At 50.1% G+C, this 24,872-nt stretch overlaps 1 protein-coding gene and 1 pseudogene across 42 annotated transcripts in view; both read left to right on the forward strand.

Moving 5' to 3' along the window:
• Window positions 1–24,872, forward strand: part of CYRIB (CYFIP related Rac1 interactor B) — a 201,422-nt gene that overhangs the window by 24,787 nt on the left and 151,763 nt on the right. For 16 of the 42 annotated variants that reach the window (XM_078353193.1, XM_078353194.1, XM_035277097.3 and 13 more), the window contains exon 1: window positions 4,092–4,179. The exons of 2 other annotated variants lie outside the window; for them this stretch is intronic. The gene's annotated coding sequence lies outside the window, so the exon portion shown is untranslated. Of the gene's footprint in view, window positions 1–2,864; window positions 3,473–3,846; window positions 3,923–4,091; window positions 4,180–24,872 lie in introns of those variants that run through there. 24 more of the 42 variants (XM_078353195.1, XM_078353197.1, XM_035277099.3 and 21 more) reach the window with 3 other exon arrangements.
• On the forward strand, window positions 15,155–15,205 carry LOC118148689 (U7 small nuclear RNA; annotated as a pseudogene).

Raw genomic sequence — 24,872 nt, forward strand, 5'->3', positions numbered from 1 at the left:
GCCAGGCTCGGTGGCTCACACCTGTAATCCCAGCACTTTAGGAGGCTGAGGCAGGCAGATCCTGAGGTCAGGAGTTTGAGAGCAGCCTGACCAACAAGGAGAAACCCCGTCTCTACTAAAATACAAAATTAGCCAGGTATGATGGCATATGCCTGTAATCCCACCTACTCCAGAGCCTGAGGCAGGAGAATCACTTGAAGCCGGGAGGCGTAAGTTGCGGTAAGCCAAGATCACGCCATTGCACTCCAGCCTGGGTGATGGAGCAAGACTCCGTCTCAGAACACACACACACACACACACACACACACACGCACACGCACACCCTGTTCTAACTTGAGGGCTAGCTCTCTGTGTCCCGGGAAGTCATTCCACCTCACTGAATGGGATTCCCACCCTAAAGGGGCTAGCTGAGCCTCTGAAGCATCTTCCAAGGGCTGTGCTCCAGGGCCGGACAGCATCCCTTAGTGGGTTTGGGCGTGGTTTTCCCTTTCGGTTTCCAGTGCAGAGGTGTGGGGAGACTGAAAAGTGCTAAGCCTAACACCACCGAGTTTGCTTTTATCGAGATGGGATGTGGAGTGGGCTTAATTGCAAAATAGTAACAGCAGGACAAAAACTGAGTCTCTGTGTCTCTCGACTTTATCTTCTGTTACCTTCTATACCTAACAGCACTCTTGCAAATGCTCAGCAGGGAAATGCATTTTGGAGGAATATTTTTGAGGGGCTTTTGCACATATGAAGGAAATAGCTATTTTTTGCTTGAAAGATGTGTGGCCTGCATGTGCTATAAAAGCAGAGGCTTTCTTTTTAATTTTTAATTTTTAAAATCTTATTTTTCAAGATTCTTTGCTTGGTCAATGAAAACACAGGATTCTAATATTGAAAGTAAAATGTGCATGCTGCTTTATTATTATAAAGCATGAAAAACTCATTTTCTTACATAGTCCTCTCAATGACAGAGGATAACGTTATCATTCCCACTTTGCTGATAAGAACGTTCAAGAGTCAGAGGTTAACTGACTTGCCCAGAACTGCACAGCTGAAGATGGCAGGCTGACCTCCCTAACTTCAAACAGTGCTCTCTATAGGTTGCTGGACTTCTGCCTACATCTGTCAGGGTTGACACCCTGGGAAACAAGCAGTCACTACAGAATTGCCAGAGGTTCCCACTGGCTTGAATTTATCAAACCTATCAGGATCAGAGTGAGCCAGGATCATCTTCTCAGCCTCACTGTAAGCAGTGAATGGAGACTTTCCCCTCTGAGTTAGATTCCCTATCCCAGGTATCTCAGAATTCAGTGGAGTGCAGGCTAGGAGGAATCCAGGCCCTGTTCTCGCCTTCACCTATCTTCCCTGCTTCTTGGACCCCCAAATTTGCGCTCCATGTTACAGCCACATCAAAGTATTTACAGATCCCAAGCTTGCCTGAAAATTCCTTACCTCACGCCTTTAACAATTATTATGGTAGGCCAGGCCTGTAATCCTAGCATTTTGGGAGGCCAAGGCAGGTGGAACGCTTGAGCTCAGGAGTTTGAGACCAGCCTGGGCAACATGGCAAAACCCCATCACTACAAAACAATACAAAAATTAGGCCGGGCACAGTTTTTGGGAGGCTGAGGTAGGCAGATCACCTGAGGTCGGGAGTTTGAGACCAGCTGCCACATAGTGAAACCCCACTTCTACTAAAAATATAAAAATTCGCCCAGCGTGGTGGCACACATCTGTAATCTCAGCTACTTGGGAGGCTGAAGCACGAGAATAGCTGGAACCCGGGAAGTGGAGGTTGCAGTGAGCCAAAATTGCGCCACTGCACTCCAGCCTGGGTGACAAAGTGAGACCCTGTCTTAAAAAAAAAAAATGAAATAAAGGTAAATTGCAAGAGTTATGATAATAGTAACAACATCGCTGATTACTTTCTCCTTGGTCCTACCCACTAGGTTCTATGTATGCGCTGTGTCATTTAGTTCTCACCATAACCTAATGAAGTAATTATTATCCATTCCATTTCACAGATGAACAAACTGAGTTTCAGGGTAGATAATTCTTGGGCTCTGGAGTCAGACAATCTGGGATATGTCCAGCTCCACCGCTGTCTAATCAGTGTGACCTTGGGCAAACCTCATCTCTCTTCCAGCTGCAGTGTCTTCGTGCATGGCACTGGGCCACGATAAACCTGCTTCATGGGCCTGTGCTCATTTGGCACCTGGTTAGTACTTTATAAACGTTCAGAATTGTTAACGCTCATTTTATAAGGGCTCTGCCTCTTCCAAACCTTTTCCTGCTTCCCGTCAAGGTCACAGTTCAGGACCCAGTGGTTTCCCACCTACTTCTCAGTCCCCACGGTAAGGTGGACATCAGTTCCCTTTCCTTAGGAATGGGGGCACTGGAGCTCAGGTAAGCTTAGAGAGCGGTCCACGGGGTCCTGCTGAAATGGCACCATCTCAGTGCCCCCAGCTCCTAACACTGGGCCTGACCAAGAGAAGGCTGGAAGCACCTTTGTTAAAGAAATGGCAGGCTGGGTGCGGTGGCTCACGCCTGTAATCCCCAGGCTTTGGGAGGCTGAGGCGGGGAGGATCCCTTAAGCCCAGGAAAAAGAGGCCAGCCTGGGTAGACAGGGAAAATAGGGAGACCCCACCTGTACAAAAATGTTTAAAAATTAGCGGAGCATATGGTGCATACCCGTGGTGCATGCCACTGCGGAGGCTGAGGTGGGAGGATAGCTTGAGCCCAGGAATTCAAGGCTGCAGTGAACTATCACATCACTGCACTACCTAGCTTGGCCGAAAGAGCCAAATCATGTCTCCAAAAAAAAAAAAAAAAAAAAAGACTCAGCACTGAGTATAATGTGAGCACACCCAACCCCCCATAGCTGGAGGTGGAGGTGGAAAGACAATGGAAGCTTTTGATGTAACCCTTTTGATACCCTGCTGGAGGACAGCAGAAAGATACTTGCAAGAACACTGTATCTTGACGAGAAATTCTGGCTGAATGTCAAGATAATGATAGGATGGGCTTCAGGGCCAGGGGAACAAGGCAGAGGGAAGAATATCAGTTTCCTAGGCACGTCCCGTTAGAGGGAGAAAAACATACTCTGTGCCGTTCTAGACCAGGGGAAAGATGAGGTCTCCCAGAATACCTGAAACTGGACCTACAGCGAGGAGCTTTTTATGTATGCAGAAATTTCTGTACTAAATTCAAAGTCCTTGGAGAGCCACTTAGGGTGGTAGCACCGACAGCCCCCACTGTCCCCTCACCCCGCTTTATTTTTCCTCTGGCACAGCACTTAGCACCATCAGACCCATCAGGTATTTACGGCCTGGTCCCGCTGCCCCTCGCAGGCAGGGATTTTGTCTGGGTTCGCAGCTGCAGCTCCAGGGCCCACAACAGCCGAGGCACTTAGTAGGCCCAGTGAGTATCCGCGGAAGGGCTGAACGGGTGCGTCGACCGCACATCCTCCGACTGACCCCACTGCGAGGTGAGCGGGGCAGGGACTGTCACCATTCCTGAAGTCCAGGTGAGGGGGAAGCCACCCAGGGACGGGAACCTGGCCGGCCCACAGGTCTGGAGACCTGGATTCCAGCCGAACCCTGCCTGACAGGCCGTGACCTTGGGGGCCACCCCCGTGTCTCCCCGGGCCAGGTTTCCTCCTGGCACAATGAGGGTGACGGTCCCCAGCCGCAGCGCGCTGCGCGGTGACTTGCCCAAGGTCACCACTGACCCGGGCCCACGGCGCCCCGGCTCGGGAGGGTACCGGCCAGGCGGGCGCGGGGTTCTGGGGTGGGGGCTGGCGCGGGGCGGTCCCGGGGCGCGGCGCGCGCTGACGCCGGGGCCCCGCGATGCGGCGGGGACAGGGCGCAGGGGGGAGGCGCGTCGCGAGGCGAGCGTCCTCCTTTTGTGCGAGCGCCGGCGGCTCGGCTTCTCGAAGGTAAACAGCGCTTCCTCTTCCTCCTCGCCGCGCCTCTTCCTTTTATAGTTATTTCTCGCCTGGCACTCGCCCCGGGCCGCTGCTGCTGCTGCTGCTGCTGCTGCTGCTGCTGCCGCTGCGGTGGGGGCCGCTCGCAAACCTGTGGCGGTGACGTGAGCCCCGCCAACCCGGAAACGGCGGCGGCGGCGGCACCGGAGGCTCCGAGGCTCCTGCGCTCCCGCGCCGCGCTCCCCTAGCCCGCCCGCCGGGGCCACCAGGTACGTGCCGGGCTCCGAAGGCGCCGCCGCCCGGCCGGTCCGCGCGCGCGCTCCTGGAGCCGATTTGCCCCCGGAGAGGGCGCGGGGTGCGGGGCGCAAGCGTGATGGGTGCGGGGAGGGGGGGTGCCATCCGGGCCGCTGGGCCGGGTGCCGCGGTGGGTGTACATGGGGCGCCGCCGGGGTGGGGGCATCCGGGCGGGCCGGCGCGGGGGTCCTGGGGGAGGTGCCTCGAGCTCGCGGGGGGGTGGGGGGGCTGCGGGCGGACCCTAGGGGAGCACGCCGCAGGGCCGCCGCCCAGGTCCACCCAGCCGCGAAGCGGCGCGTCGTGCGCCTCGAGGCAGGGGGCACTCGAGTCGGGGTGGCGGGTCCCGGGCAGACCCTTCCTGCGAGCCAGGTGTCGGCACTGGGACTGACCCAGGGAGCGGCGCAGGCCCCCGGCCGCCTCCCATCAGGAGCTGGGAAGGCCAGTCACCTTCAATTTGAGGAACTAGAGGGGTGAACAAAATCTCCGTTGGCCTCAGGACTTCCTCCTGGGGCAGCCACCCGCCTGTGTTTAAAGAGCGCTTCCTCTTCGCCTTTTATCTCTTCATCATCTTTCTTTTTAAATGGAAGTTCAGTGTTAACGGGTGGGTGTCCTTGCAGCCGGCAGAGCTTTTTTGGGGCTGTGGACACAAAAACTGGGGTGGGAGAAACCTGTGTGTCGTTTGGAACGTGTGTCCTGTGTCAGGGTTGGAAGGAAGGAGGAATCGAAGGCTGCCCATGCTGGAGCTCCCTGGGGTGGGTCTTCGCTACCCACCCTGCTGCCGGAGGTGGAGGGGTGCGGAGGAAGAGAGTGGGAAACCGGCGCTGCGGGGAAGTGTCACGTGCACTTCGCACCTATGTTTAATGCCTGGCCCTGTTGCTTACTAGCTGTGTGACCTTGGGCAAGTCACTTACCCGCTCTGAGTCTTGGGCTCCCGTCTGTAAAATAGGCTGCTGTTGAGTAGAACCTTGAGAAAACGAGCGTAGATTTCCTGGCCTGGAGGAAGCGCAGTGATAGAAAGTGTCATTGCCAGTCACCTTGAATTTCTGCATCTCCAGCACCTAGAAAGGGTGCGTTGGAGCACGTGGGAGGTCCCATAGAAAACTGTGAGATGAACGGGTGGGTGGTGAATTTTGAGAGGTGAGCCGGTGAGCTTCCACATTTTGGCTTCCTTGCCCTGTGACATCCATCCACAGTACCCAGGGAGCCACGTTTTGCCATCTGGGTTGGATGGACTCCTTCCCTCTCTGAGGAGACCATCTTGGGAAAATACTGACTCCATTGTGACAAAGGGCTTCATCTCTGACTTTGAGACTCTCCCATTCTCGGAAGATCGCATTGGGGGAAAAATCTAAAGAAGGCATCATTTTGATTGCCACTGCCTGATGACTGGCTGAGCCAGGGCTGATGGCTGGGATGGTTTCCCAGGCCTGGGGTTCCTATAATGTGGGGGAAGCCTGAAAAGGTGGCTTTGCTACCTTGGTCAGCAGGCAGAAATGGTCAGCTGGCCTGAGTTTTCTTCCTGGGGAGGCACGTTGGAATTTGCAGTCTAGATTCTTGCTGGACTCACAGCACCCGGAAAGGTAGTGTGTGTGATGCAGGAGGCTGGAGTGGGTTCCAGCATAGGGAGACTTGGAGATGGCTTTCAGATAAAGGCTGGTACATGTTTCTGCCCTTCACTTTGGGAGATTTTCAATTAATTTTTCTCTCTCTGACAGCCACTTCTCCTCTCTCAGCCCCCCAAGTCTTCTGGGTACCTCTCTTAGGATCCTTAGCTATGTGGGTCCCCCAACTCCCAACCCCCTGAAGTGCTATTATTATTTTTATTTCAACAGGACAGCCCTCTGTACAGCAACATGCTGCTGTTTGAGCATGTGCAGATTTATTTTGTGTGTTTTAAAGACAGGGTCTCATGGTATTGCTGAGGCTGAAGTAGTGCTGTGGCGCGATCATGTCTCACTGCAGCCTTGACCTCCCAGACTCAAGCCATCTTCCTACCTCAGCCTCCCAAGTAGCTGGGACCACAAGTGTGTGCCACCATGCCCAACTAATTTTTTTTTTTGAGATGGAGTCTCACTTTGTCACCTAGGCTAGAGTGCAGTGGCGCAATCTCGGCTTACTGCAACTTCCACCTCCCAGGTTCAAGTGATTCTCCTGCCTCAGCCTCCTGAGTAGCTGGGACTATAGGCGAGTACCATCATGCCTGGCTAATTTTTGTATTTTTAGTAGAAATGGGGTTTCACTATGTTGGCCAGGCTGGTCTCAAACTCCTGACCTCATGATCCACCCACCTTAGCCTCCCAAAGTTCTGGGATTACAGACCTGAGCCACTGTACCCGGCCAAACCAGTTTTTTAATGTTTTGTAGAGATGGAGTCTCCCTATGTTGCCCAGGCTGATCTCAAACTACTGGACTCAAGGGATCCTCCCTGCCTTGCCTCCCAAAGTGCTGGGATTACAGGTGTGAGCCACTGTGCCCAGCCCAGATTCTGAATGAATGAGCTGTGGAGTGGCCAGGGTTACCTGCAAAGGAGAGCTAGGGTGTAATTTTCCTGAAACTTAGAGAGAGTGCAGGACTTGGCCCCAGACCTTCAGTCAGGAAGGGGCAGATTGAGGGTTCTCGCCTAGTCTTTGGCCTGAAGAGCTCACGTTGCTTCTTGCAGACCCTGAATAGTCTTTGTGCTTGATCTGGCACGTGACGTGCTGCCTGGCACATGCAGGAAACAGTATTTGCCTTTTGACAGAATGAGCAGAAGCATGATGGGTTCCCCTTTGCTCGTTGAGGATATACATTCCTTTTCCATCTCAAGGTCAGTGCACTGGCCTGCAGTTGGCCTTGAAATGGTTCTCCTGGGGTTCTTCCCTATGTGGAATCCTGGTCCCTGACAGCTCTTGCGTCAGGATCCAGAGACCCAAGCACAGGAAGGACACCCGAGGGACGCCAGTGCCAGGAGGTTGTGGCCTCAGCTGTGCGCAGCATTACTGCCATCTCTTTAATTGAAGAGACCACCATTCATGTGGCTTTGGCGGTCTGGGACTTGGCTGCCTTCAGTGAAGTCATCCGCCAGTGAGCATTGTAAAGGCAGTGTTTTAAGTCTGAATTTTATCAGCTACACCTTCACTGTCTCTTGGCTCTGCAGCCTTTGTGCGGTCACTACACTCTTGGAACCTCTCTTCTTCGTTTCTAAACAGGCAAAAGAATCCCCACCCCCATCGGTCTCCTGGGGCATCTGAGTGAGAGCGTGAGATCCAAATTCACACCTCGGTTTTCCTTCTCACTGCTCCCATGCATGGAACCAAGTTTGTTCCCTTCTTGGAGCCTCAGTGTTCTCATCTGTAAAATGGGCACACATGTTATGGGGTCGTGTTGCTCACAGCAGTAGCGTAAGTGAAGCGCTTAGCATGGGCCCATGTTCCCATTGCACACCCCATGTAATGGCGATCACCACCCATGATTGTTATCGTCAACAGAATAATCACTGTCTCCTCAGCAAGCATATAGGCATTCAAAGGCCATATTCATCTCTCTGTTTTAGCTTGAATTGGAGCTTCCTGAAAGAAGTAAATTGCTGCGGGAGGAGTGAAGGGTTTTTTTCTCTTCCCTAAAGGGTATACTTGATAAAGGCCTGTGGAAGACAGATGCCTTGTGATCTTGCTTTTCTTTCATTTCTCAGGATGAGGACTGCCCCCCCCCACCCCTTTTTTTCTGTCTCTCTCCTAAAGTCAACTCTTGATGTTCCTGTGACACTCATTTGCTATCTTCTTAAGAACTTCGCATCAACTCTCCTTCCTGCATTCAGCTGAGACTTTCCTTTTCTGGGCTCTCCAATGGAGCAGTCCTTTTGCTTCAGTAGAACTTTGGCAATTAAGTCATTCATAGTCTTAAAAGGGGGGCGATTGGCCTCCCCAGGCTGAAAGAAAGGCAACTTGGTTAGACTAGGATGCAGGAGGTTAAGAGCAATTTTTTTTCTGTCTCCTTTTCTTCTGGAGGCAGTGAAGCCTTTGGGTCCCGAGAGCCTGGGTTCGCATCCTGGCTCTTCCACTCACCGGCTCTGTGGCTTTGGCCAAGATACTTCCTTTCTCTTTGTCTTTCTCTTCATCTTTCAAATGAGGACTAACAGTCTCCACCTGGAAGTGTTGTTGTGACGATCAACCCAGAGGTTGCATGGCACAGCAGACAGCATGGCACCTGGCAGGTGCTCGGCAACGTCTGTGTCTTCCCTCAGCAGCCGGTGCTTTCTGTCACTCCCCTGGTCCCAGCATCTGTCTCCCCATCCATCGCCTTGCCCTTTCTCGACAGAACTTCCATTTCCTTTGGGAATTGAGCCCTCGGCTGGCAGGTCATTCCTAGATTACAGAGGGAGCCTCCAAGCTTTATGAAGTCCAAGTTTGCTGTTTTAAACCAATTGTGGACTTTTGTGTGGCGCTTCCGCTGAATGGAAAGATAAGAGTACCAGAGCTTGTCGAGAAGAGTAGACGGGCGAGTCACGGAGCTTCCATTCTGTCCCATTGATTTTTTTTTTCCTCCTTTTTGAGGACTTACTAGCTACCATCTGCTCCTTGACGACAATAAATATATAAATAATCGAAGCTGACGAGGAGGTTTGCTTAAATAAGTGTTGCTGAGAGTGATTTTTATAAATATTTAAGATAATCTGAAATCATTAAAGGAATTGCAGGGTTTATTAAAAAACTGAAGATGCGTTTTGGAAAGGATCCTTTTTTTACAAGCTGAATAAATGTCAAGAGTAGAAAAATGAGGGAAGAGAGCTTTCTGAGCGTGGACACGGGACCCGTGCGGGTGAGTGGGCAGCCAGTCTGTCTGTCTCTGCCAGGCCTCAGTGTTTTCTTTTTTTTAATTTTTATTTTTTGAGATGGATCTCACTCTCTTGCCTAGGCTGGAGTACGGTGGCGCAATCTTGGCTCACTGTGACCTCTGCCTCCTGGGTTCAAGTGATTCTCCTGCCCCAGCCTCCGGAGTAGCTGGGATTACAGGTACATACCACCACACCTGGCTAATTTATGTATTTTTAGTAGAGACGGGGTTTCTCCATATTGGCCAGGCTGGCTGAGCTCAGGTGATCTGCTTGCCTTGGCCTGCCAACATGTTGGGATTACAGGCATGAACCACTGCGCCTGACTGCCTCAGTGTTCTTTTTTTTTTAAAAATTGAGACAGTGTCTCGCTCTGTCACCAGGCTGGAGTGCAGTGGCTTTATTTTGGCTCACTGCAACCTCTGCCTTCTGGGTTCAAGTGATTCTCCTGCCTCAGCCTCCTGAGTAGCTGGGGCTACAGGCGCATACCATGCCCAGCTAATTTTTGTATTTGTAGTAGAGATGGGATTTCACCATGTTGGCCAGGATGGTCTCGATCTCTTGACCTCATGATCTGCCCGCCTCAGCCTCCCAAAGTGTTGGGATTACAGGCATGAGTCACCATGTCCAGCCTCCTCAGCCTTATTGAAAGCTGCCTGGGCTTCCTTGAGAGTCAGAGAGGGCCAGTGAGTGATGTGTGCCAGGAGTCACCCCGGACACTACCCATTTCAGATTCTGCTTGTGACACTCAGTGGCGAGGCTTCTAGAAGGTTCCTAAGGCAGATCTCCTTGGTTAATGATGAGCTATGTTTTAGTGAGCCCTGCTAAGCTCACAATTCTGGAGGCTTCTAGGTGGCAAAAGCAAGGGAGGGAGGAGTTGGAGTTTTCCAAACTTGAGTGTGCTGCGTATCATGAGGGGATCACCCTGGAGGTTCTGAGCAGGCGCTGGGGTGGGTTGAGATGCTGCATTTTGAACACTTTTGCACATGATGTGATGCCTCTGGGTTGTGAACCACACTTTGAGTGCAGTGGGCCAAGAGATCATCCAACCTGACCTTCTTCCCGTCATTCATTCAGAAGCCAGGCTGACACTGAAGGTGCAGACCTGATTATGATGCTGGAGGTTCCCGCGGTAGCTTAGTGGAGGAGGCAGACGTGCAAAGCACCCATATGACAAAGTGACGAAGGCCTAGCATGGACCTCAGGACAGTCTACAGTGGGAACAGGAAAGAGTGGTAGAGAGACTGCTTCTGTCTGCCAGCGGGTGCTGAATAAGCCTGGAAGGGCCTAGGTGCTGTGAGCCATTGAGATGGGGAGGGGAGGAGGAGAGGCAGTGTGAGCTGAACAGCCCCCCCATGTGATGGTGGCCTGGAAGGACTGAGCAGAAACCCCATGCTCAGAGTCTCAGGCCTAAGCATCCAGTACTCTAATTTTAACACACAAGGGAACTGAGACCCCCCCCATGGGGAAGCATCTTGACCAAGAGGCATAGTCAGGATTGGAACCTGTGCCGCTGGCTCCTGAGCCTGGTTTTTGCTCACCGCTCCACAGTGCCTGCCATCTGCATCCACTGCTATGTTTAGCACTAAGGCTGTGAGAGCAGGAGGATGCTGAGGACTGGAGTCCTTCCCTAGTTCAAAATGTATTTCTGCCCTTGACCTTTCAGCAGGGTACTAAGCACCTAAATCCACAGTGGAAAAGAAGGCCCAACATGGGGAAAGCGACAGCTTTGAAATCAACATAAACCATGCAAGAGACTAATCCTCTCTCTGTCTTTTCCCCCTCCCAGCAGCAGCATCCTTTGATAAGAAGGTGGGGGAAGGACAGTGAGGGCCCTGTTGTGCAGAGGAGTTAAGGATGGGACAGGCTTGGGTAGTGGGAGGAAGAAAAGCTCCATTCTTTCCTCATCTGCCTAATAGAGTCTCTTGTCACTGGCTGTGTCTGGCTGCTTTGAGCTCTTTGGAATTTACATCCAGTGCTCACTCACTCAACTATTGCATGGCAGGGCTGATGGAGCCCTGGCCCTGCTTCTTAGCACTGCAAGCCTTTGGGCAGATCACATCCTGCTGCAGAACCAGAATTGTCATTGATGAAGCTGGGCTACTATCACCTGCTTCCCTGGAATGTGTGGAGGATTGAGTAGGATAATGTGTATCAAAGCATCTAGCATAGCCTCTAGCAGAAGCCCTCCATATACACACCCTTCCTCTGTGGGACATAGTCACAGGTGGTTGAGAGCTGTCTAATTTGTCCAGGGCTATCCTTCTGGCAGAGATGGGATCTGAATTTAATGCAGTGGGGCAGTTCTTCAAGATGCTTTCAAACTGCTCAGGGGCCTTTATGAAAAATGAAACACTTTGCAGTGTTGGTGGCTGGCACCTTTGAAAAAGGACAGTGGCAGGTTGAAAAGCAAGGACCTTGGAGCCAAGGAGGTCTTTGATTCAGACTTGACTCCCTAACTGTGAAGTGTTTTGCACATTCCATAACTTCTCTTGGCATCTCAGGGTCTGTTTTCCAGTTTGTTGTGGCTCTTAGGTTAGAAAATGTCCAAACATACTTATGTCAGGTATATATCAATGGGTGCTCAATAATTGGAGTCCCTGGTCTACAGAGTCTCAGTGCTGGGACTCAGGGAGAGGAACAAGTAGACTAAGGGAAGTTTCTTTACCAGCCCCAGCTTTGCTCAAAACCAGAGTTGAAGTAGAATGCAGAAGACGACGTGGAAGTGAAACTTGGGCAATAACTTCCTAAAATGTCTGCTCTGCTCCCCTGAACTCTGGTTTTGTGTATTGCCCTCTGCTCCTGGGACACCAGAGACTAACCAGTGTGTAGACAGATCAAACAGGCTTGCAAATGAAAGAATCAAATGGGGATTTCTATGTATTCTGAAAGGTAGTATTTTACAGTCATTCCTAAACATGGCTTTATAACTCTCAAGTTTTCAGGTCTTGAGGGAGGAGTGAGATGCATCCTGCCATTCAACAACAGAACAGATGCTGAGTCAGCACCTACTGTGTGCTAGGCCCTGTGATGGATCCACATGGGGAGTGATACTCCGTGCCCCACAGCCACCCCACACACGTCCCCTGAGGCCTGAGCAGCTTGGAGAATCGCTTGAACCAGGGAGGCGGAGGTTGCAGTGAGCCAAGATCATGCCATTGTACTCCAGCCTGGGTGACAGAGTGAGACTCTGTCTCAAAAAAAAAAAAATAGAGGTATTTTCGGCTCACGAAATCTCTGCCTCCCAGGTTCAAACAATTCTCCTGCCTCAGCCTCCCAAGTAGCTGGGATTATAGGCACCTGACACCACATTGGGCTACTTTTTTGTATTTTTAGAAGAGATGGGGTGCCACCATGTTGGCCAGGATGAACTCCTGACCTCAGGTGATCCACTCACCTCGGCGTCCCAAAGTGCTAGGAATTCAGGCATGAGCCACCGTGCCCAGCTGCGTCATGTACTTTGCATATTTTATTTCTTCCATGGTAACTCTGTGTGGCAGGTGATATTATTTCCATTTTACAGATGAGGAAACTGAGAAAACCTGAAGGCTAATAAAAAGCAGAGCTGGAATTCAAACTTACCAGGTGAGCTTCAGTGCCCACCTCCTGCTTTTACTACCTCCTTCGGGTGAACCTCAAATGTAACTGGAAAAGTCTGTGAATGGAGTTGTCTAGCCAAGAGCAGACGCTGCTCCTGTGGGCCCTGCTAGGAGAGGGCAGGGGTTTTCTCAGTGGGCATCTCATAACGATGGGCATCTTAGCAGCCCTCAGGGCCAAGAACCACCTACTGCAAACTCATCAGCCAAGGAAGCTCAGAATTTATAATTGCGGTTTGTAAGCAGATTCCTTGAGCTAATTTGAGCTGTGAGATTTTTGTAAAGTTAGTGTGAAATGACTCAGACTAATAATCTACCTCTCGATGCATTTGGTGTTGGGATTTGTAGCACTTTGCGTGGTCTGCATACATGCACTCCCCATGAGAAAAAGATCTTGGGGAAAGAAAGGTCCTGAGACCTTACGCTGTGGGGGATTGAATTTGAAAGGAAAGTTTCAATGTTTGGATACTGGTCCATGTAGACTTGAGAAAATAAGGTGCATGTAGGATTTATATGTCTGCTTTCAGTGTTCCCTCACCCATTTTCTATATGTGACCTTGCCAGCATATTCTATGCCTGCATTCCGTCTTCTGCAGTATTTCTTTCTTTCTTTCTTTCTTTTTTTTTTTTGTTTGAGATGGAGTCTTGCTCTGTGGTCAGGCCGGAGTGCAGTGGCACCATCTTGGCTCACTGCAACCTCTGCCTCCCGGGTTCAAGCAGTTCTCCTGCCTCAGCCTCCTGAGTAGCTGGGACTACAGGCAGCTGCTACCATGCTCAGCTAATTTTTGTATTTTTAGTAGAGATGGGGTTTCACCACGTTGGCCAGGATGGTCTCAATCTCTTGACCTTGTGATTCGCCCCCCATTGGCCTCCCAAAGTGCTGGGATTACAGGCGTGACCCATTGAGCCCGGCCTCTTCTGCAGTATTTCTTTAATCTGCTCATACCTGGGTGTGCTTAGGCTTCCTGGGTGGAAAGGTCCAGATATATACACACACACACACACACACACACACACACACACACATGTGTATATATGTGTATGTATACATATATGTGTGTATACATATGTATATATATATTTTTTTGAGATGAGAGTCTTGCTCAAGCTGGACTCAGTCTTCTGGGTTCAAGTGATCCTCCCACTTCAGCCTTCCAAGTAGATGAGACTGTAGGTGCACACTGCTGTTCCCAGCAAGTGAGAGTCTTTTTTTTTTTAAGACAGAGTCTTGCTTTGTCGCTTAAGCTGGAATACAGTGGTGTGATCTCAGCTCATTGCAACTTCAGTCTCCTGGGTTCAAGCAGTTATCATACTTCAGCCTCCCAAGTAGCTGGAATCATAGGCATGCACCACCACGCCTGGATAATTTTTGTATTTTTAGTAGAGACAGGGTTTCACCATGTTGGCCAGGCCAGTGTCAAACTCCTGACCTCAAGTGATCTGCCTGCCTTGGCCTCCCAAAGTGCTGGGATTACAGGCATGAGCCACTGCACCCAGCCTGGAGTCATACTTTTAATGAGCATTCTAAGTGATTCTGATGCAGAGGTCCCTGTCACTGGGTTAGAGAAATACCTATTAAAGGTAATCTTCTGCCTGTGCCATCTATTCTGAGTGTGGTGGTCATAGGGTGGCTGGTGTGAAATGGAAAGGCCAGTGGAGATCACCTAGTTCCATCTTGCTCAGCCTTTAATTTATTTTTATTTTAAGAGATGAGGTCTCACTATGTTGCCCAGGATGGTCTTGAACTCTTGAGCTCAAGTGATCATCCTGCCTTGGCCTCCCAAAGTGCTGGGATTATGGGTGTGAGCTACCATGCCGGACCCCAGCTTTTAATTTTTAAGGCACAGATCAGGGGATGGAGCTGTGAAAGAGGAAGCTAGAGGTGACCCACCCGGGGGCCCCGTCACCCCAGATGCTGAGGTCAGTATCTCACACGGTGTAACCTCTTGTTAGAATCTCGCCTGTGGGGCTCTGATTCCAGTCCAAGGTGGAAGGGTGTTCAGAGGCAACTGAGGTCCAGCGAGGTGGACCATTATCACACTGGAGTGTGACAGTCATCTAGGTCACTCCTCATTTAGAGAAGGAGGGAGCAGGCCAGGCACGTGAAAGCCCGCTATGGGACCCAGCAGTGAGGGGGCGAGTTCTCTTGACCAGATAGCCTGTCACTGGGAGGCAGCTTGTGAAGCCACAAGGCCCTGCTCTGGTACCCACCAGCCTGGGTCCTGGTTTCCTGTTCTGATCTGAGCTGGGCTGGTTTTCTGCTTTTCCTAACACACAGACACATGCCCCCAAGACCTAAAAGCACCAAAGGAGAAGCTGCTGAACAGAGTCACATCTTCATGGTGAAGTTCAGAAGTCAGCATAGTAGGCAAAAAAAAAAATAAATCCTGCCAGTCTCCCAGGTTGCTCCTGAAGGCTGGTTTTCCATGCACTGGTCTTGTGTGTGCGGTGCTGCACAGGGACGTCAGTGAGTCAGTGCATAAGCGGAACAGCAGTAGACAATATACGATAAAGTACAATGTACAACATACAAAAAATAAGAAACAGTGCTATAGCTCTTTTAGAATTTGTCCAGCAGGCTTTCCATTTTCCCCATGCTAAAAACAAAGCAAAACAAACGAAACCCACAGAAACAAATACAGGCCAGGTGCAGTGGCTCACACCTGTAATCCCAGCATTTTGGGAGGCTGAGGCAGGCAAATCCCGAGGTCAAGAGATCGAGACCATCCTGATCCTGGCCAACACGGTGAAACCCCATCTCTACTAAAAATACAAAAATTAGCTGGGCATGGTGGCGCACGCATGTAGTCCCAACTACTCGGGAGGCTGAGTCAGGAGAATCACTTGAACCCAGGAGGTGGAGGTTGTAGTGGGTTGAGATGGCGTCACTGTACTCCAGCCTGGCGACAGAGATTCCGTCTCAAAAAATAAAAAAAAGAAACAAATACAAATAAATACAATAGGCAAAATACACCTTTACATTATTTAAAGTTTTTTAAAATGGAAAAAGGAAAGCATTTGGCCCTTTGAGTACAGCTGAATTTGGCTCAGTTAATCAAGGGTATGGCTGAGGTGGTGGTACACGCCTGCCGTCCCAGCTACTTGGGAGGCTGAGGCGGGAGAATTGCTTGAACCTGGAGGCAGAAGTTGCAATGAGCCAAGATTGTGCCATTGCACTCCAGCCCGGGCTACAGAGTGAGACTGTGTTTCAAAAAAAAAAAAAAGAGTTACTTTCAGGGAAAGGTAAGATGAATGAGAGCCTCTGATGAACAGTTGCCAAGTGTTTTCTGTTTGGGGACTTTATGTTATTTCCAAAGCCAAATGACCTTTGGTTCAGGAGCTGTGTTCAGTGTGTTCTCAATGGAAGATGAGTGACCTTATGTCTCCAAGCACCTGAGTAATCCCTCTGCTCTTGCCACTTGCACATCCAGGGAGTGGGGTGCAGCGGGTGCGCCCGACCTCTCTTGGGGAGAAGGACCACTTTTCAGAACCCTCTTCCTGTGCTTTGTGGTGGGAGGCAGGGGCAGAAGAAAAGGATACATCTGCCTCTGAGAAACTCGTACGGAACAGACAGACGAAGGCACCCCAGCGGGTGGCTGAGCTATTACCGTTTATGCGATTGCAAATTTCCAGACAGACTCTTATAGTGTCTAAAATGCCGTTTTCTTCTGAGCCCTGTGTTACAACCCACTATCATCTTTGCCTGTGTTTTGGAAGGGTTTGGATTCAATGCTCCTCAGCCATTTTTCAAAGGGAGGCACCAAATATAGAAAGTACCTAGTAGGTAGGTACCAGACATATGTTTGATGAATGACTATATGAGTTAATTTTCTACTTTGGGTGGACAATTGAATTTTTTTATTATTATTACATTTTTTTTTCTTTTAGAAAAAAAGCTGGGACTACAGGCTCTCTCCACTGTGCCTGACTGATAACTTAAATTGACATATTTATTAATTAATTATTTAATTTTATTTTGAGACAGAGTCTTGCTCTGTCACCCAGGCTGGAGTGCAGTGGTGCAATCTTGGCTCACTGCAACCTCCACCTCCTGGGTTTAAGTGATCCTCGTGCCTCAGCCTCTCAGTAGCTGGGACTACAGGTGTGGCCCATTATGCCTGGCTAATTTTTGTATTTTTAGTAGAGACGGGGTTTCACCATGTTGGCCAGGCTGGCCAAGTGATCTGCTTGCCTCAGCCTCCCAAAGTGCTAGGATTACAGATGTGAGTCACTGCGCCTGGCCTAAATTGTCATCTTTAAAAATATTCATTTCATGCCCTGAATTTACCATTTTGATGTGTGTATATAAGTATTTCTGTGATTAGATGCAAAAGGGGGACATGTCTTAGCATCTCAAGTAGGTATTTATTGAATGTCCAGAAAATCCCCAGGTTTGCCCATGGTCTTCCCTGTCTCTGTCCCTTACCGCACCTTTCTCTTGTCCTCACATCTGGCCTCTCTGCTCCTCAGCACCTTGGAGAGGAAGTGATAAGTCAGTCGGCTGCCCTGGCTGAAGGAGTGAAGAATGGACCCAGCTACTTGCTGAGCAGGGCCCTGGGTTTACCAAGCTGAGTCATGCTGAGTCATGCAGGCTCCTTGTCCTTATAGTTTCAAGGGTCAGAGGAACAAAATGAAGGACCAAAATACAAGGGGGATGCAGTAAGAGTAGAGCTTTCTGCTGAGTGTGCATCATCTCATTTAATCCTCATCAAAACCTTGTGAGAGGCTGGGTGCAGTGGCTGATACCTGTAATCCCAACACTTTGGGAGGCAGAGCTGGGAGGATTGCTTGAGCCCAAGAGTTCCAGAATAGCCTGGGCAACATCAGGAGACCCCCATCTCTACAAAAAATTTTTTAAAAATATCTTGGCATGGTGACACTCACCTGTAGTCCCAGCTATTCAGGAGGCCAAAGTGGGAGGATTGCATGAGACAGGAGGCTGAGGCTTCAGGGAGCTGTGATCGTGCCACTGCACTTTACCCTGGGCAACAGAGTGAGACCCTGTCTCCAACATATTAAAAATACAAAAGCACAAAGCCTTGTGGGAGATTCCATTCAACTCAGCCTGTCTTCAGGCAGGAAGCAATTCTGGTAAAACGTTTAGTCCTGGGAGGAGTTGAAGCCTGTGGCAGCTCCAAGGTTTTCATCACCTGAGGGTGTCAATTGCATCTGCTCCTTGGGTGGTGGTTGGTACACATGGGCCGCGCCTCTGCATCGTGTCACCAGGCCTGCCACGTACTCCTGTGTTGCTGGCAGGTCGCGTCACTTGTCTGAGCCTTCCTTCCCTTCCCTGTGCACAGGGATCCCAAGTTGGGCCCGGGAGGATGCGGTTCAGCGTGTGTCAAGTTGCAGGCCCTGGTGACTACGGTCAGCTCCTCCCCGCTGGCCGCACCTGGAGGGCACTGTCACCTTGCAGCTCTCTCAGAGGAGTGTGGCTGCCTGCTGGGCGGCAGCTGGGGTCTCTGCTAGTCTCTCCCGGCTCCTCTGCCCCTCCTGCCTCCCACCCCCCATGTTATTCTCAGAGCATGGGACAATTCCTCTGTTAGGGTGAATAATTGAGCGTTAACTCTAGGAACAGACGACTATGAATAGATGTGAGGAAGAACGCGTTTTGTCAAGTTTGAGCTGAGCTGAGGATTGTCAGCGCTGAATTAAAGATGAGCTTCCTGGCTCTCTCTTCTACTTAGCATTGATTAAGCACCATGTCTTGAATTTTCAAAAAAAGAAGAAAAGAAGAAGGAGAAGAAAACAGTCAGAAAGGGGTTTATATGATAGAAAATCAAGTACAATGAGAGCACCTTATTGTCCATAGGATATTTGGCATTTAAACTTTGACCTTGCTCGACTAAACATAGGTGGGCCCAGGACGGGGTCACTTTCTGGGTTAGATCCACAGGCCAGGCTCGCAGTAGGCCTTGCTCCAAGAGTGTTTGTAGAGTGTATACTTTACTTTTAGAAAATTGAAGCCCAGAGAGGTTGAGTGATTTGCCCAAGGCTGCGCAGCTGGTCAGGGCCAGAGTTGGGACTTTTTTGTTTTTGTTTTTTTGTTTTTTTTGAGATGAATTCTCGCTCTGTCACCAGGCTGGAGTGCAGTGGCACAATCTCGGCTCACTGCAACCTCCCCCTCCTGGGTTTAAGTGATTCTCCTGCCTTAGCCTCTCAAGTAGCTGGAATTACAGTTGTGCGCCACCATGCCCAGCTAATTTTTGTATTTTTTATTAGAGACAGGGTTTCACCCAAGGATGTTCTCGATCTCTTGACTTTGTGATCCGCCCTCCTCGGCCTCCCAGAGTGCTGGGATTACAGGCGTGAGCCACCACACTCTGCCAGGACTTATTTCTTTAGCCCTGGCTCCTGTTAAACTTTACTTGGTGACCTTGCAGATACATTTTTTGTTGTCATTGTTGTTTGAGACGGAGTCTCGCTCTGTTACCCAGGTTGGAGTGCAGTGGCACGATCTCGGCTCACTGCAACCTCCGCCTCCCGAGTTCAAGCGATTCTCCTGCCTCAGCCCCAACTAGCTGGAATTACAGATGTGTGCCATCATGCCTGGTTAATTTTTGTATTTTTTTTGAGACAGTCTCACTGTCACCCAGGCTGGAGTGCAGTGGTGTGCTCTTGGCTCACTGCAATCTACGCCTCCCAGGTTCAAGCAGTTCTCCTGCCTCTGCCTCCCGAATAGCTGGGACTACAGGTGCATGCCACCATGCCCAGCTAATTTTTGTACTTTTAGTAGAGACGGGGTTTCACCATATTGGCCAGGATGGTCTCGATCTCTTGACCTTGTGATCTGCCCTCCTCAGCCTCCCAGAGTGCTGGGATTACAGGCGTGAGCCACTGCGCCTGGCCTGTATTTTTAGAAGAGACGGGGTTTCACCATGTTTGCCGGCTGGTGTCGAATGTCTGACCTCGTGATCCACCCGCCTCGGCCTCCCAAAGTGCTGGGCTTACAGGTGTGAGGCACCACACTCGGGCATGGATACATTTTAAGCTGACAGAGGATTCACAGCTCAAGGGACACAGGTTAATTCATGAAAAGAGCACTGACGAGGGGCACTCTCCCTTTAATCAGAAGGCTAGTATTCCTGTACTGCCAAAAATTAGCCCATTCTCATGGTGGCCACATAAACTGTGTTCTCTTCCCCTGTCTCACCCATCATGTATTTAAGTGTTTTCCCATGACACTTCCTGGGTTTCCTCCAGAAATCCTAGAAGGCACATGGGGATGTATTTGGTGATTGAAAGTCAGGATGGGCCAGGGCTGAACAAAAGAAGACTCTGGTCCTGATGAGTGAGGCCTCTGTCTCTCTCTGTTAGACAGGCCCTGGCTGGGTCTCCTCTGGAGCAGCCACGCTTAGCTGTTCTAGCCTCTGTTTTCTTATCTGTAGAAATGGTTTTATCAAACCTGTGTGTGCTGGGTGCAGCACTGTGAGCCTGCTTCTCACAATAGACACTGTACGGCCTTCTACCAGCCCTGGATGGGGTCATGCTTGGGTCCTGGGCGCCTTCAGCCTCCAGCGAGATGCCCCTGCATCCCTCTCTCCCTTCCTTTTTGGGTCTAGTGGGTGAGGACTTTGCTCTCAGGGTTTTGTTTCTTCCATTTCCAGGAAGCCTGCATGAAGCACGAACTCTGTGTGAGGGTTTGGGTTAGGTTCCTGTATGTAGAGGATTAATGGGATGCCGGCACTGCCCTCAGAGGGTTCAAGACTGTGGGAGGAGATGGAAATAGAAACAAACTGTTGTCTTAATAGGCAGAGTGTTTCAGTTATGAAAATTTTAAAACATGCAAAACAATGCTGTACACTATTTAGGGAGTGCAGTCATATGTAGTTAAGGTATAAAGAAATACAGGGAATCGGTAAATACCAAATTCAGGATGGTGCTTCCCAATGGCGATTGGAGAGAGCGATGTGATTGGGGTACCCAGGAGACTTTGTGTTTGATGTATTTTGTTACATAAAATGAATACATGGTGGTGGTGGGCACAAGAAGTGCTTTTATTATTCTCTTATTCCTTATACATCTTTTTTGAGATGGAGTCTCGCTCTTACCAGTGCGGTGGCGCAATCTTGTCTCACTGCAACTCTGCCTCCGGGTTCAAGCGATTCTCCTGCTTCAGCCTCCTGAGTAGCTGGGATTACAGGCACGTGCCACCACACTCGACTAATTTTTTGTATTTTTAGTAGAGATGGGGTTTTACTGTGTTAGTCAGGATGGTCTCGATCTCCTGACCTCATGATCAGCCTCCCTCAGCCTTCCAAAGTGCAGGGTTTACAGGTGTAAGCCACTGTGCCTGGCCTGTACATTTTTTTTTTTTTTGAGATGGAGTCTCACTCTGTTGCCCACGCTGGGGTGCAGTGGCATGATTTTGGCTCATTGTAACCTCTGCCTCCCAGGTTCAAGTAATTCTCATGCCTCAGCCTCCCGAATAGCTGGGACAACAGGCGTGTTCCACCAGGCCTGGCTAATTTTTGTATTTTTAGTAGAGATGGGGTTTCGCCATGTTGGCCAGGCTGGTCTCAAACTTCTGACCTCAAGTGATCTGCCCGCCCTGGCCCCCAAAGTGCTGGGATTATAGGCGTAAGCCACTGTACCTGGCCCATTTTTTATACATCTTAAATATCATACAGTAAAAATTTTTAAATAGATTTTCAAGTAAGGGGTTATTTGGAAACTCTAGCCTGGGAAGGTATGGCCAAATACGTTTCTCCTCCCTGCACTTCATTTGAAGCACAGGACCTCGCTGGACTCACACCCTCAGGAACTATTGAACCAAACAGACTCTGCCTGGAGGGGATGGGAAAGGCTTTATAGAGAAGGTGACAGTTTAAACCGAGTTTTGAAGGCCAGCACTGGGAACAGCATTTCAGACAGGGAGCAGCAGGTGCTAATGCAGGCAGGCAGAACAGCATTCAGGGAACTATAGGTGTGAACGCTGGGCACAGCTCAGCTTTGGAGCAGTGTGGAAACAGTTTGTTTTGCTCTTGACCATTTATACTGAGAGTGGCTCAGAATCCAGGTTGGCTTGGAGTCAGCTTGGGATGGACTCCACTCTCGTATTGAAACCAAGCCAGTTCCCGAAGAGTGCTTTGATGTTTATTGAGGCTTCATCATTGTGAGAGATGGGTCCCAGCCCGAGGAGGCTGGCTTCAGCACCAAGTGCAGAATGCTGTTGGTATACTGAGACTCTGATGAAAGAGTTATACCTGCTGAGTGCAAAAGCTGGTGAGGAAGACGGTCTTGTACAGAAAAGAGCCATGCGCGGACCCACTGAGTGTCTTGAGGTTGCCATTGTCTGACGTTGAAGACTTACGTGGTAAACTGTGGTGGGCAGGGGTCGGGGTCGGGAGTAGCAGGAGGACCAAGCTCTCTGTGTAGTGACGTGGAGTATAATGTACATTCAAGATGATTTTCTGACTGGGCACAGTGGCTCACACCTGTAATCCTAGCACTTTGGGAGGCTGAGGTGGGTGGATCACTTGAGGCCAGGAGTTCGAGACCAGCCTGGTCAGTAGCCGTCTCTACTAAAAATCCAGATACTAGCCGGATGTGGTGGCACGTGCTGATAAGTGCCTATAATCCCAACTACTTGGGAGGCTGAGGCATGAGAATTACTTGAACCTTGGAGGCAGAGGTTACAGTGAGCTGAGATCACACCACTGCACTCCAGCCTGGATGACAGAGCAAGACTCTGTCTCAAAAAAGAGATGATTTTCCTTGAAGATACTGCAAAGCCGACAACCTCCGGGGAGCCAGATTAAAGCACCAATGGGAAATTTCATCAGCAATGCTTCATCAAAGGCATTGATTGTTTTCTGGTCCCCACTGGTTCCTCTCCCATTGTTGTCCTGAATTGTGGAAACTTGTTCAGTTCGTTAGGGCTTCATTAAGGCTGGCCCTGGCTGTCGCCCCTCCTTTGCTTTCTTTGCAAAGTCATCCACTTCCTTGTGGAATCCGTAGGGTTCTTCAGCATCTTTGCCACTGATGTTCAAATTCAGACCAGACCCTCATACATTTCAGAGCATAGCACTCCTCTGCACCCAGGTACCAGTTTGGAAGGACCTAGTGTGTGAGAAGCTGTTATTGGGAGGGACCTTGGCCAGTATCTGGTGCAGCGGCCAGATGTGGACACTGAGGTCCTGAGATGAGCTGGCTGTTATGCTCTGGAAGGGGCAGCCTCTGTTTCTGAGCTTCTTTAGGTGCCTCTTGTAACTGGAGCACAGATTCTTCCTCCAAAGGCTGTCCCCAAGGAACCTGTAAATCCACAGGATTTTTAATTGCAGTCTGGACGGGCTGTGTGACAACCTAGTGGCAGGAGGGGGAGGGGAACCCATATTAGCTGCATCAAGATTCTCTGGCTCTGTCCAGAGGAACTTAGCACGTATCTCCCACCAGGGACCAATTAATTCTGCAGGAAGTTATGGTTTACATTTTCCCCTGGAAGCTCAGGCCCTGCACACATTTATGTGCCTTGGCCCTCAGAGCTTCCTCCTGCAAGTTTTGTTTAATCACAGTTGTGATTGAAAACGAACAGCATTTTCCCGTGATTTTATTAGCCAGTCCTTACCCACATTTCATCTGCTTTTTCTTAAACACTTTTTTGGATCTGTGTTTATAGGCCCTGAATAAACACAAATAGTTGACTTTAATTAGGAAGGCAGCAATGGCCAAAAAAGGAGGCTCATTCTGTCTGTTTCTCTTCTACTGTGGAAATTGAAAGGAAAGTGAAGGAGGGCAGGGGATCCTGCAGTAGATAGTAGAGTGGTCTTGGGGCGAAGAATTGTGTGGTGTCTCCTTGCCCCCAATAGACCATGTTTGCTGGGTCAGCTTACGTGGCATCTTGAATAGATCACTTGGTGTTCCCTGTCTTACCTCCCCTCCCCCCTCCCCTCCCCTCCCCTCCATCTCCCCTCCCTTCCCCTCCCCCCTCCCCTCCCCCTCCCCTCCCCTCCCTTCCCCTTCCTTCCCTTCCCCTCCCCTCCCCTAACAATGTCAACATGGTAGATGGCAATCTGCTTCTTAAACTCTTCTTAAACTCTCCCCTCCCTTCCCCTCCCCCTCCCCTCCCCTTCCTCTCTCCTTCCCCTCCCTGTCCCTCCCCTTCCCCTCTCCTTCCCCTCCCCTTCCCTCCCTTCCCCTCCCCTCCCCTTCCTTCCCTTCCCCTCCCCTTTCCTCCCCCTTCCTCCCTCCCTTCCTTCCTTCCTTCCTTTCCAAAGGCATATCAGATTTTCATAACACCAATTCATGATCGTATCTTAGAAGGCAGTGATTTTTGCCTGTGTTCACACTGGTATCGCTGCACTTACAATAGAACATACTCTAGGTACTCAGTAAATGTTGTTTAATGAGTAAGTGAGTACCTGCCATTCCATCATTAGGAATCCTTTTCTTTCTTTTAATCCCAGGCTTTTCTCTTCAGGGTATCTTAAAAAAAATATTCCCGGGGGAGGGTACAGAATACATTAGAGCACCAATAGTAAGTTGGTCACAGGAAAAGAGATGGAACTCTGCCGGGAGCGGGAGAGGGAGGGCTCAGAGCTGTCTGAGATGTAGAGCTGGTTTGGAAATTGCTATGGAGAGAGTAAGAGTAGAGACCCAGCTGGTTGACTAGCAGTAACATTGTGGGCAAGTCCCCAGGCTCTCTGAGATAAATGTCCTAATCTACCAATGAGGAGGGAATGGTAACGCCAGATGCTTACCTTAAGTCTCCTCTGCCCTCTCCCACTTGGCTTCTGTTTCCCCATGGCCCCTCTGTCATTCTGGGTCCTCCCATTGGCACTTCCTCAGGTCATTCATTCTGCTTCACTGTGTTCACAGCATGAGCACTGTACGAGGCTCAGGGGATGCAGGGGTGGATGGGACAGATGAGTCTCTTTTGCATCTAAACCAGGGAAGCTTAGATAGAAAGCCAGTGCTGATCCAGGGATCTGTGATGTAGGCAAGTCTAAGCTCCCGCAGGCCTGTGGGGTGAGGGTGGGGGACATTGATCCCAGCCTGAGAGGTTAAGGAGGGCTTCCCAGAGGAAGTGGCAACCAATCGGGTAGCAGCTGTGTTTTTATTACTCTTTAGTTCTTAGTTTTAAGCAAGTGCCTCGGCATTCAATGAATGAATGAAGGCGTGGATGCCTGTAAAAGTGTCTTATAAACTGGAGGGTGCAGTGCAAATGGTAAGCACTGGTATTATGATTGTGGAGGGTAGAGTAGGGGCACGTAAAGCAAGCTTCATCTCCCTGTTTCCTGAGGACCAGCTGCTGACCAAGAGC

Source organism: Callithrix jacchus, chromosome 16, assembly GCF_049354715.1.
Source record: "Callithrix jacchus isolate 240 chromosome 16, calJac240_pri, whole genome shotgun sequence".
NCBI lineage: Eukaryota > Metazoa > Chordata > Mammalia > Primates > Cebidae > Callithrix > Callithrix jacchus.